This window comes from Myotis yumanensis, unplaced genomic scaffold (assembly GCF_028538775.1).
Source record: "Myotis yumanensis isolate MYYU_CA2020_CCGP unplaced genomic scaffold, mMyoYum1.0.hap1 SCAF_7, whole genome shotgun sequence".
Taxonomy (NCBI): domain Eukaryota; kingdom Metazoa; phylum Chordata; class Mammalia; order Chiroptera; family Vespertilionidae; genus Myotis; species Myotis yumanensis.
The window spans coordinates 40,823,775-40,836,565 of record NW_027223758.1 but is presented as its reverse complement, the minus strand read 5'-3'; the positions used below and the strand labels follow the sequence as shown (position 1 = coordinate 40,836,565).

The 12,791-nt window shown below is 43.2% G+C and overlaps 1 protein-coding gene across 4 annotated transcripts in view; it reads right to left on the bottom strand.

Moving 5' to 3' along the window:
- WDR7 (WD repeat domain 7) overlaps positions 1–1,816 on the bottom strand; it is a 287,515-nt gene extending 285,699 nt beyond the window's left edge. For all 4 annotated transcript variants that reach the window (XM_070420352.1, XM_070420351.1, XM_070420354.1 and 1 more), the window contains exon 1: positions 1,597–1,816. The gene's annotated coding sequence lies outside the window, so the exon portion shown is untranslated. The remainder of the gene's footprint in view (positions 1–1,596) is intronic.
- Between the last annotated feature and the right edge of the window lie 10,975 nt (positions 1,817–12,791).

The following is a 12,791-nucleotide window of genomic DNA, read 5'->3' as shown; positions in this document are numbered from 1 at the left end:
TACAAGGAACTTTAGATCAACAAGAGCTGAAACCTCAAATTAAAAAAGGGGAAAGGAATGGACAGGCAATTTTATACAAGGGAAAACCCAAAAAGATAAAATGCACATGAAGAAATGTTCAATCTCATTAGGCATAGTGAAATGTAATTTTAAATGAATTTTTACTTTGTTATCTATTAGTCTGATGGGGCTATAAAGAGATAGAAGCTCTTGAACTGCCTGCAGGAGTGCAGACCATTGCAGCTTGTTGGAACACAGTCTGGCAGTCTTTCCGTAAAATATGTACATAAATGTCCCAGGATCCAGAAATCACATTCCTGGATAAAAATCTCAAAGAAAGCATCATAGAGGTCTAAAGGTATATTTATCATTGTATTGTCTATAGTGGTAGGAAAATGAAGGTAATGTGGGTATCCACAAATGGAGAGTAGACATAAAACGTTGTGAAGTAAGAAAATGTTTGTCTATGTAACAAAATTACAAAAACTCAGTCAATTTCTCATACAGCTGGTGATTCTTGCCACCTTGTCCATGAAATCCTAAGCAATTAACATCAGAAAGAGTCATAGCTTGTCTTTCCTGATTCCTGGCAAATGTTACTGTGAATGCAGGCTGTAGCTCACATTAAATCCTAAAATCAACAGCATCAACAATACCAACCCAGCCTGCGGTGGAACTGTAACTCCTACCATTGTTGCAAATTATAAGTAACCAGCAAATTCTGCCCAGCATTTGAGAAACTGACATAGCAAGTGAATCAAAACTTAAAACGCAATATTTGAATCAGAGGCAGGGTTGTGCTGACTCCAAACACATGGCTTCAGAACGCTGCGTCCCATCGGTGAGAGGGAGTAGTAGGTACTCGCTTGGACCAAGTCCTAGCAGTGGTTCTCAACCTGTGGGTCGCGACCCCTTTGGCGGTCGAACGACCCTTTCACAGGGGTCGCCTAAGACCATCCTGCATATCAGATATTTACATGACGATTCATAACAGTAGCAACATTACAGTTATGAAGTGGCAACGAAAATAATTTTATGGTTGGGGATCACCACAACATGAGGAACTGTATTTAAAGGGCCAGAAGGTTGAGAACCACTGAAAGGGTTGAGAGCGGGCAGGTGGCCTCTCACAGATGAGACTCTAACAGACGCCTCGATACCTTAGGCAAGGGCAAACTAAGGAGGAGTACCAGCGGGTAAGGAGAGCATGGCACCCCCAAAACAAACACGTTACCGGAAAACACTGTCAATAGCCACCCACCCATCATCACGAAGCACCTCGCCCCGTTTAGATTGCCACTGAGAACAGAGCGGTCCCATCGCAAGACCAAAGCCAGTGTCACCAGAAGCAAATGTCACTTACCAGGCCAGGGAGCCCCCAAAACACCACCCACCCTCCCCTAGCTAGACCCACGACCCGGCAAAGGCGCACCGTTGTGGGCCTGCACCTCGGGCGCAGCACAGCACCGAGCTCCCAGCAGCGGAGCTGACAGCTGGCGCCGCCACCCCCGACCCCGGGAGCCCACGATCTGCACGTTTGGGTGCAGCCCGCCATGGGAGATCCCCCATGGGGAGGCTCGAAAGCCGGCTCCCTACCTGTCACAGCTTCATCTCACGCCCTGATGTTGTCTGTCTGACCACCCGTAGACGCCTGGGCGAAGGAGCGCCAGGCCAGGGCGTCTCTAAGAAGCCTGTGGGTGGGGAAACCTAAGGAACTGCAACCCCCAGCCCAGCCGCCGCCTCCCCGCCGGGGCTGCAGGGTGTCGCTACCGCCGCCGCCGCTGCGGTGAATCAGCTGACACCGGCCTCCACTGCTGTGACTTCTGCTGCAACTGTCGCAAAAGAAGACGAGGGGGAGGGAAATGCACACCGTCTGCAAACACGCCGGGAGGCGGAACGGAGGGGAAGGGGTGAGTGTGGGCAAGGAGTGCACGGCTGCCATTTTGGTTATGGGAAGTCTGGTCTAGGCTCTCTTCTCGCCTCCAATGCCCAAGGTGGAGGGAAGCGTGAAATGCCAAGTGTCGGTGTTTGCTCCTCGTGATCAGGATGTTGCAAGTTTATTCTTCTGCCCCCGCGCCTCGGCCCAAGAGCCTGGCAAGTGTTAGCTCCGGCACTTGGATACTGTTTTCCTTTTACCCCCGAATTCAGCGGTCGCTCACACAGAGAGCCAGGAGAAGAGCCCAGCTATTTGACTAGAGGAAGTCTGACCTTGCGCCACATTCCCGCAGAGGAGAGAGAAGGGATGCACACGCGGCTTCTCTTCATCCCCCCCATATGTCCCCAAATACAAAATAGGCATTATAGCCTCATGGGTGTCTGGAGATTAAACAAATGTTAATTACTGACCATGTTGTCTACCTTCCTCCCAAATATTTGTTGAATGAATGGTTGATACAGTCTTTTAAAAAAATAATCTTTTTATTGATTTCAGAAAAAAAAAAGGGGAGAAGGAAAGAGAAACATCAATGATGAGAGAGAATCATTGATTGGCTGCCTCGCGCCTGCCCCCCCACTGGGGATCGAACCCACAATTGGGGTATGTGCCCTGACAGGGAATCAAACAGTGACCTACTGGTCTGGAGGTCAATGCTCAGCCACTGAGCCAGCTGGCCAGGCGATACAGTCTATATCAGACTGACCTGGATAAGGTTAGATTATGGAGGTCTTGAATGTCATCATAAGCTTTTTTTAGACTTTATTCCAAAGGCAATGAAAAGCCATTGAAGACTTCTGACCAATACATAGAGTGGTGCTTTTCCTATCAGTATTGTATTTGTTTATATTGCTGTATAACAAATTACCACAAATTCGGTATCTTAAAGCAGCATGCACTTATTGCCCTCACAGTTTCCAGGGGAAAGGAGTTCAGGCACAGCTTAACTGAATTCTCTGCTCATGATCAATCGGCTACCACTGAGATGTCAGCCAGACTGCATTCTCAGCTGAAGGCTGACGGGGGAAGAATCTGATTCCAAACTCACCGAGGCTCATTCATTTCCTGTGGCTGTATGAGGAAGAGCTTGGACCTCAGGTCTCACAGGCTACCCACAGTGCTGTGCGACATGGGCCTTCCCAAAGGCTCTCTCTCAACATGGCAGCTCACTTCTTCAGAGCTAGCAAAGGGAATTTCTCTGCTGAGCACAGGAAAGCAGAAATCACATAGCTATCAGTATAAATAATACAAATAGCTAGAGATAAAACTATAGATAATAAACTCGTCAAGGGAGTGACAGCCCATCACCTTTGCCATATGCTATTGGTTTGAAGCAAGTCACAGGTTTCACCTGCATTCAAGGAGAGAGTGCCAGTCACAAATATTAACCTGGCAGAAACGCATCATGAAAATTAGGTGGGAAAGACAGAGAGGCAAGGTGATAAGTTGTCATTGCTGTTGTTTTAGCCAAAAGGTGTGTAGTTGTCACCAGAACAGAATCATAAAATGGAACCCATGGGATAATAAGGCTTTAGAATTTAGTAGCAATTACCCTATACAACACACCAATACTTCCTGGACTTCCTAAATTCCAAGTTAGTTCTCAAAAAGGCAAGAATTATTCCTCCATTTTACAAATTTCAAAAAAGGGAGATTATCACGCTGCCCAGTGCTCTACACGGAGACCACATTATCACCATCATTTTGGATTGTTTCATGTGTGCAGTTATTTTTTTCCTCATTTGTAAATTTGTTGTTCGGTGCTCCCCCACAGTGCCTAATACTTTGCTAATTCTGTTCTTTCCTTAGTGGACCCATTCCCCTAAAAGTCATGTCATGATTGAGGGTTTCACAATAGCACTGAGAAACTCACACATTATTGCGCTGCAGAATGGCTTAATGATTAAAACTACTTAAGAGCTTCCCTTTGCACTCTTTTACATGACATGAACAACTACTGTTTTGAGACTTCTCTGTTTTTCCTATCTCATGACTTCCACTGAATTAAACCATTTCTAAGTAACAGAACGTCTTTTTAAAGAAGTATCTCTATTAACTCCATATTCTAGGGAGGAGTGAAGGTGATAAGATTGGGATGCTCAAGCTCCTCATAAGTGAGGGTTTAGGGGCCCCTCACCAAGCTACCAAGATCAGCAGCAGGAAATTAGGATAGTAAAGAAGGTGATGAGTGTCACTTGTGGCCCTGTCCCCAGGGGCTGTAGTTTGTCCTACTAACCTCCCTCTTCTATTTCCTATCAGGATGAGAGGATCACCAAAGCCCTGGAAGAGTTACTCTTTGCACCTGTGTGAAGAAGAGGATCCACGTGCTACAAATCGTGGGCTGTGGAAGACACAAAGGTGCACTACCCAGATTCCCCTTCCAGAAAAAAACACTTCCCAGCTCTATGGAGAGTGGTTTGTGCACTGCTCCTGCTATTAGCTTCTTCAAGGTTGCCTCAGCTGTCCAGCTGGGGTTACCTATTCTTGACATAACCCCTGGCAAATGCTTGAGTAATACAAAGTTAAGAGCACACTCTTCTTGGAAAGACCCCCAGTCAATGACTATCAAGAAGGCGTACCCTTCTTCTCACTATCCCACCTTCTTCTCCCTTTTCCTCCTCTTCTCCATCTTCTTTTCTTTCTCCTCTCCTCCCCCTTCTTCTAACCACTTAAATTTTTTCAAATAAAAATAGTTCAAAAAGAAATAAAGATTAAACAGTGGCTACGAGTACTTTACTTTCCTTTTCATGAAACAGTACTGTACTTTCTTTCAGGTGTCCAAAGTGGAACAGCATCATTTATTCAACACCCAGTGCTGGGTACTGTACTGAGCTGGGCATGCAGGTAATGCAGGGAGCTGGTTCTGTGGTCACGTTGCTCACAGTCCGGCGAGAAGACAGTTACATATACAGTGAGCACAGTGTGAGAAGTGATGTGCGGTGGTACTTTCTGCCACTTGCAGTGGATCTGATCCTCCTCCTTTCATTTTATTTTAATATGCCGAGTTTTGGTGGAAAACATTGTGTGTTTTTAAACTTGTTTTTTCCCCCCAGCACCATTTGGAAAACATTATTTTTAACACTGTATACATAGCCACTTCCTTGTAAAGAATTCACTAACATACATTTTATTTTTCTGAATGTCTTCAGTGCCTGGTCCTCAGATGTATTCAAAGTCTGCAAATATTGGCACCCAGGAATGGATTGACTGCCCTAGCTTGTTAGGCTCAGTGGATAAGAGTGTTGGCCTGTGGACTAAAGGGTCCCAGGTTCAATTCAGGTCAAGGGCACATACCCAGGTTTCGGGCTTGATCTCCCAATAGAGGGTGTGCAGGAGGCAGCTGATCAATGATTCTCATCATTGTTATTTCTATCTCCTTCTCCCTTCCTCTCTGAAATCAATTTAAAAAATATTTTAAAAAGAATGCATTGACTGATATGTGTATGTGTCTGCTGGAGGACATGCCTGAGAGAGCGAGCTGTGAATACAGTGGAAGCCTCTCTTAAGAGTCTTATCATTTCTTCCCTTTCTGTACATTCTAGCCAGACAATGTCTACTACAGTACCACAAGCAAGAGAGAACTCTCTTTACAAGCAACAATATAGTTATGTGTAGTTTTTCCCTTCCAAAGAGTTAATTCCAACTCCCAATAAACTCTTTAAAAAAACTAAAATATGGATTTTAATTTCAGAGGCTGAGGTGATGGAAATATTTGTCTAAATATCTAGTTTTCTTAATAGAGACTCTAGGCAGCTTAATGAATTCTGAACCTTAGATATATTATTCCAAAAGAATAAGCTATTTAATATTTCTGGGAAACTCCCAAAACTGACTCTTAGAATTGTCAGCAAGGTTCTTCAGTTTTTTCCAGTAGAAAAAAATATTCAGGACAGTGTCAGATCACTATACTACTTTCTAGGAAACCCTCTACTCCAAGATACTGCCTACTGTCCAAAACTAAAGAATATATACTATAGTGGGACAGTGGTCCATCTGGTGACTTTAAATGGCATTATTTAAAGAAGCACTTGATATCTTAGGGAAAATCACACCCCTTTGACTGAAAAGATATTGCGCCATCTAGAGACAATTATGAGAAATGGTATTCATTTTTCAAATCCAGCAGCATATTGCTAAAAAGGGTTGGGAAATTATGAAGCAGGATTTATTTTCTATTTAATATTTATATTACACATTTTCCCCTCAAAAATTTAAGTGTAAGGCAAAGATTATCATGTGAAATAAACTACCCAGTTGATAAGCAAAGTTAAATTGGTATAATATAAAATATTCTAAGTTCTCTACTTCTTCAGAAATAAGGTAAAAACACTCTAGTAAGCAGCAGTTATTTGTATGTGTATATACCACACATACACATACACACAAGGGTGCAGCCAAAGGAAACATAACTGTAGGCTGGCTCAGCTCTGGCTGCAGTTTCTAGTGTCTGCCTTGAGGAAAGAGGATTATAGGTATAGACAAAATACCTATGAACATGCAGTCAGAGGGGTTTCCCTGCACTAAAAATAGATTCCCTTGTAGAGACGTGAAAGGAAAAGAAGGAGCCTTGAGGTCTTGGTTCCTTGAAGTGGAGAGAAGTAGAAACCCAGGAAGAAATGGCAGACTAGTGCATCAAGGCAGATAGTCCATAGGCAACCTTAAACAAAGGGCCCCGTCCCTAAAGTAGTCACATGAGGCAGAGAGGGTGTGTAGACAGAGACACCCAGAGATTTGCACTCCAACGCCCCAACCCTACCCAAAACCCAGAAATTTGATACAGTTTCTAAGGCAGACACAGAGGAGATAAGGTTAAGATTTTGTTTTAAGTGGATATAGCAGGAGGCTGGGGATTCAGACTGGAAATGAAATTGTACAACACAAAATAGTATTTCTTGTACACCTGATTTTGTGGACTGAGATTCACACCCATTATGCTTCCTGTCCACTCATTTACTCAACCATTACTTATTTTGTACCTACTATGTGCAAATGACAACTGGGAGAATAAACCCATATTTCTACCATATCTACTTGTAAAATCAGCAACGTGAACCCATGGCAGCTATGAGTCATGATAGAAAGCCTTCCTCTAGTTACTGGCTGAACTTGGTAAGAATGGATGAGTCTGAAACAAATTATATTCTTGATGAGTTAAGAGGAAAGTCAGGAGTCATTGCTATGAAGTGGAGACATTTATCCATTTCCTTTCTATATTTATCTAGGCCTGAATAGTGGAACATGTTCCTTCATAAAGCATTCTTTGCTCATTCCAGCTGGAAAACCTCTCTCCTTTTTCTGAGCCACTGTGGTATGCCATCTATATTCTGCTATGGCACTTACCACATTTTAACTTGTATAGTAAACTTTGTAGAAGTGTCTTATCTCCCTTTTGATAGAGGTGTTCCAAAGCATTATCACAGTACCTTGTACATATTAAGTGCATAGTAAATGTAACATAATAGTAGGCAAGATATCATCAAATGATGTTTCTCAAAATATGAACCCTTTGCATCAGTTACACTGGGTGCTTGTTAAAATTTCAGATTTCTGGGCCATCCTCCAGCTCACTGAATTGAAAACTCTGGGTGTGAAATTGAGAACCCACATTTTAATGAACTCACTACAGTCCGAGAACTGTGAATTTCGGGGTATGATAGTCAGAGTAAAATGTGGAGTGGAAAATAGGCTCATCTTGAGTGCTGACTGGTAGTGGGTGCTGCTGAATGGAATTCTCAGGCTGAATCTAGATAGACTCTGGGAAACCATGGCCTCTAATAGTGATGCCTGCCATGGCCAAGTGCGGCACAGGGTGGGGAAATATACAGCTATTTGGCATTTCCGAATGTTAATCTCGGGGAGGGAGAGAGTGTACCATCCATCTTAAGAACAATCACAAGTTACCCTTGCAGAGGTATTAAGGTCTATACATTTCTCCTAAAATTTTCATGGAAATTCCAGGAAATGAAGTTTTTTTGGTGGCTTGTACAAATTTAGAAGAAAAATAATAACATCTTTTTGGGAAAATTCCATCTACCAAAGCTTATTTTAATTAACAAAATTAAGCATTAGGTACATGACACAGGGAGACTAATTAGCTATGAATATTATTACTTTTAGTTATTACTATTAGAAGGAAGGATCTCCTTTGTTGAATTCCTGAGTAGGACTTTATTTTCCAGCTGTGTCTTCTTTCTTTATTATTATTATCATACATACTATTTATAATTACTGAAGAAATTTAGAATCTATAGATGAGAAAAAAAATCACCCAAAAAGCATCACCCTGCAATAAAATCTGCTAAAAGTATCCAGGCACATTTATAAAGTCTGTTTCTATGTAATTTTGAGTGCAGCCTGGACAGAGATAAAGCAGCTGCATAATTAAGTTACACACTTCTCTGAAAGGCAGTCTTGTCATCAGTAGAACAGGGACAACTGCCACCTGGCCTGCATCTCCGAATTGTGGGAGAATCTCTCACAAGAGTGACTCATCAAGGCCAGGACGATGTAGGACTCATGTCTAACTGAGGATCTAGCACAGTGCCTGGCACACTAGAGGCCATGGACGATTTGTGGGCTGATTCCAATCTTAATTCATGGAATTGCACTGGCTCCCTGGATGATAACCAATGAACCCCTTACTACATTCAAAGATGTTCCTCAGGTTCCATCCTTTTGGTCTTTGACCCTGACTTTTGTGATTTTCCTCCTGCCTCTCTGTTCTCTTGTAAACCCCCTTTTCTCATTTTACTCCCCACTTGTGCTTGTCCTTCAATTTCTGTTCTAACCCCTTCTTTTCTGTGTAATTCCTGATGAATTCATAGAGTTACAGCATAAAGCCATGACTTTTATGCTGCCAACTCTCAAAAATTTACCTGCAGCTTGCTTTATTAATCTTCCAGGCTCCAATTTCCCTGTTTTTGTTTTAATTTTTATATCAGTCGGGGTCACAACAAAAGATGACATATTAGAAGGGGGTAATTGAGGAGAATTTAGGAAGGGAAGTTATTAACAAAGCTATCGGCAGGTTTTCGGAGAATAAAAAACAGGATGGTGTCATTAAGGAGAAACTAAAGACAAAAACATCAAGAATGAGTGGTGAGTAGGAAAGTGTTACTGTAAGGATGGGTATTGGGTCACCACACCATTAGGGAGGAGAAATAATTCTTTTCAAACCAGAAGACCTCTATTTGTATTAGGAGAGTGAAATCCCTGAGTGTTGCTCATGCGCTCATAATACCTGAGCTTACTAGCTCCGTAAGAGCTTGGTTGGTGACTGGAGATGGTTCCTGCCATAAAGCATGGGAAGCCTATCTAAGAATTATGGCTTCCAGGTATCTCTGCTTCCCATGAGAGGTCCCAGATTTGGTATTTCGGTGGCCAGTGTTTTTGCTGATTATGTGACATGTACTACCAACAGCCAGGAGTGATTCCTATTTTCAGGGTTGAAGGGACAAGGGAAAATTGTGGTTCTAGGAATGCAAAAGGATATGAAGAGCCTTTGGTTAAGACACAATTAATCTGTGGAAACACAGCAGATGGGTGCTGACAGAATCAATAACTGGATTTCACTTTCGTTTACCCTTCAATCTCCAAAAAGAAGCTCCAACAAAGCATCCTATTGATGTAGTCTTTATGGGTCAGCTTTATAGAGCTAAGAGCAGGGTAAAGGAAAGTTGAGAGTGGATGTGAAGGAACACAAGGAAAATACACAACAAAATGCCCCATCAGGTCTAATTTTTACAATGCCTCTATCTTGCCTCTCAGGAATCTATAGATTTCTAAGGTCTTGCTTTCACATATCACCCCTTAATATTTACTATCGCTGTCTTAGTAGAGACTCTGTTTGCTTTAAATATATATTTTTATTGATTTCAGAGAGGAAGGGAAAGGGAGAGATAGAAACATTAATGACGAGAGAGAATCATTGATCAGCTGCCTCCTGCACACCCCCCACTGGGGATCAAGCTGGCAACCTGGGTATATGCCCTGACGGGGAATTGGACTGTGACCTCCTGGTTCATAGGTCGACATTCAACTACTGAGCCATGACGGCCGGGCTCTGTTTGCTTTTAAAGCAAAAGTGGGAGGACCGTTGGGAATAATAATAATCCACCTGTTATGTCCTGAGCTGTGAGGCCCCGCCCCCCTAAAAACCTCATGGGTTGAAGCCCTAACTCCCAATGTGACTGTATTTGGAGATGGGGCCTCTTTAAGGAGGTAATTAAGATTAAATGAGGTTGTAGGTTGGGGCCCTAATGTAAGGACTGGTGTCCTTACAAGAAGAGGAAGAGACTCACGAGTATGTGTGCTTTATGTGTGTATGTGCACATGTTTGCACAGAGAAAAGGCCATGTGAGGACACAGCAAAAAGGAGGCTATTTACAAAACAAGGAGAGCGGCTTCAGGAGAAACCAACCATGATAGGTACCCTGCTCTTGGAATTTTGGTCTCAAGAATTCAGAGAATTAAATTTCTTTTGTGTAAGCCACTCAGGCTTCAGTATTTTATTAGGCAGGCTAGCTAATATGCCATTGCTTCTAAACATCTTTTATTGAGTACCTTATTTTCTCATTCATTTGACATATATCATATACTATTATACTTAATCCTCACAATCCTAGAAAGTAGGTATTATCAAACCAGTTCTCACAGTCAAGAAAGCTGAGGTTCTGAGAGGTTAGTGACTTATTCATGACCACAAAAGAATAAGTAGCAGAGATTTGTTATTGGAACTTTTGTCTATTTGGCTCTAAAGCCATTATACTGTGCTGGTATCTCGAGAAAAGAATGCAGTTACAATGGCTCTGCTCTGGCTGGGTTCAGTTAGGGATAATTATTTTGTTTCTGAAGCACCCTCAGCCTTCTCTTTTCATATTTCTTGGGCTTCAATTATCACCCAAACTAATGGCTCTCAAATCTGTAAGTGAAACCTACTCCTTTTTCTTTAGTTTCGGACTCATCCTTCTTACCTTCTACTGTATGCCTCACCTGGGTATCCTCAGGCATCTTAACTCAGTAAAAAGCACAGATTGAAATATTTGCATTATTCTAGATTCCTCCCTCTGTCATCTCACTAATTGGGTCCACACTGGTCACCAAACCCGGTGGCTCTTATCTTCTAATTGTTTCTCAAATATATCATTACCTCCACATTTCCACTGCAGCTGCTCTCAACTCAGTTCTTGGGTTACTTTAATAACCTCCTAAACTGGTCTCACTGCCTTCCATCCTCCTCACAACTGCCTCAAGGCTTTATCTAAAGACACTTGTAATCACAAAATTGCCACGAAGTGATTACTTCATTACCTTCATGTAAAGATACACATTTGTCAACTAGTTATGATCTGACTACTGCCTCCCTCTTCAATTTCATCTCCCCAGCTAAATCCAAAAGCAAATCATTTGACTTGTCCCTTAGCACCCTGGTGTTAGACAGCCTGAACTTGAATGCAAATTTGACTTCTTGCTAGGTGTGTGAACTTGGAAAAATCAGTCTAAAGGTGAATAATAGAACTCACTTCACAGGGTGGTTGTAAGAATTAAATGAGCTAATACACACAATGAGCTTGTATCGTATCGGACACATAACTTGTCACATATTAGGTACTGTTATCATCATCAGCCCTCTCAACCCATGCATTTGCACCGCTGGTCCCTCTGCCAAGAATACCCGTCACCTCTCACCGTCTGGCTATTCCTTTCTTTTCTATCAAGATTCAGTTCAGATCTCACTCATTTATGGAATATAATGAACAACATAAACTGATGAACAAAAACAGATCCAGAGACAGAGAAGCATCCATCAGACCGTCAAACCTCAGAGGGAAGGTAGGGGAGGGTGGGGGTAAGGAGGAGAGATCAACCAAAGGACTTGTATGCATGCATATAAGCCTAACCAATGGACACAGACAACAGGGGCGTGAGGGCATGAGGTGGGGGGGGGGGGGGGGGGGTTGGGGGGACAATAGGGGGATAAGGACACATATGTAATACCTGGCTGGTTTCTCAGTAGTTAAGAGTGTTGGCCCTCAGCTGAAGGGTGGTGGGTTGGATTTCTGGTCAAGAGCATGTACCTATGTCATAGGCACCATCCCCAGCCCCGGTTGGGGTGCATGCAGGAGTTAAGCAATAGATGTTTCTCTCTCTCTCTGCCCTCCTCCTCCCTCCCCTTCACGCTCTCTAAAAAAAATCAATGGAAAAAAAAATCCTCGAATGAGAATTAAAAAATAAAAATAAAAGACTCAGTTCAGGGGTCACATCTCCTGGAAAGTTTTTCCGGCCCCATCCTCCTATTTCATTTGTTTCCACCGTTTCCTTTGCAAACGTCTTTGTTCCGTAACTACTGTTTGCGTCTATCACTAAATGGAAGTCCCTGAAAGACGGACAGTGTTTTCTATTCTTTCTTTTTTTGACACAACTTAAAGACAAATGCATAATATTTTTTCTGGATGATTGCACAGAGAGCACCCACGTATTATGAGACTCGTAAATAACTGCAGCCTTGAACCCGGGGGGAAAGGGGCTCCTTTTTCACCTTCCCGCCCCAAGGAACTCCAGGAGAAAAGGCGCGGTCTTACTAACCGCGGAGGAACACAGGAGTTCTTGCGTCGTACTCTGCACCTGAGCCTGTGACCGCTGCTCGTCTGCGCCTGCGCAGCTCCGGCCAGTGAGAAGCTCCTCAGTGAAGTGGGGCCACGGAGCGCATGTCTGGATTGGGCGGCGGGAGCCAAAACAGACGACGCGGAAATGACGTCAACTTGCGCAAGCGCCGGCCGCCTTGCCGCGCGGTGGCTGCTGGGAGCTGCACGCCTTACCTCCCTTTGCCTCCTCCCTCCCTCTCGCGTTCCCGCCCCCT